The sequence below is a fragment of the Myotis lucifugus genome, unplaced genomic scaffold (assembly GCF_000147115.1).
Source record: "Myotis lucifugus unplaced genomic scaffold, Myoluc2.0 scaffold_81, whole genome shotgun sequence".
NCBI lineage: Eukaryota > Metazoa > Chordata > Mammalia > Chiroptera > Vespertilionidae > Myotis > Myotis lucifugus.
The window spans coordinates 3,029,566-3,030,341 of NW_005871129.1; positions in this window are offsets into that span (position 1 = coordinate 3,029,566).

Genomic DNA, 776 nt, shown 5'->3' on the forward strand with positions numbered 1-776 from the left:
GCCCCTCTCCGTCTCACAAGGTGGGTTTCTTAGAGAAAATGAGTTGTAATCTCTCTGGCCCCATTTCCCCATTCTGTTTAAGGGAGTTACCAATAGGCCCTAACCCTAAAGTCCTATTATGAGGATTTAACATGATAACCCATGATATGTACTTAGAACAGCATTGGGTGATGGGCATAATGTGACTGACTTTTATTATTTGTAGTAGTAATATCATAAGCATCATCTTAATATAGTGTAAAGACAGAAAGTCTGTAAAAGAATAATTGTATTATTCCTATGCAATGAAGCTGGGTTTTTTAAACTGTGAGTTATATAACTCATTGATGAGTCATAAAATCAGTTTAGTGAGTTGCCACCAGCATTTTTAAAGATGAAAAAAATAACATATGTAGAAAATAACAGAGAGCATTGCTCCTTAAAATTTTTTATCTTTGCATTATGTTCATGTGTTTGTATAGATTGCACTGAAAATGCAGTTTTCTTTTCCTCCACTTTATTTCAATTTAGAGGAGGGAGCCGCAGAAGGGGTTCCCCGCCTGGGCTGGCGTAGAGCTGGCGCCCGGAGGAGAACGCGGGAGCGGCCCCCGAGGAGGACACCGGCTTCGCGGCCGCTGCTCGGGCCCCCGCTGCGGCAGAGGCTCCGGGCCGGGCGGCGGAGCGCCCTGGGCTCGACGCCGGCTGGGATCCCTGGGTGGACGCGGGGCTGAGCGCCTCGGAGGCGAGGGCAGGAGGAGGGTGAAGCCGGGAGCGGGCGGCCGGGCGCCGGAGGGGAA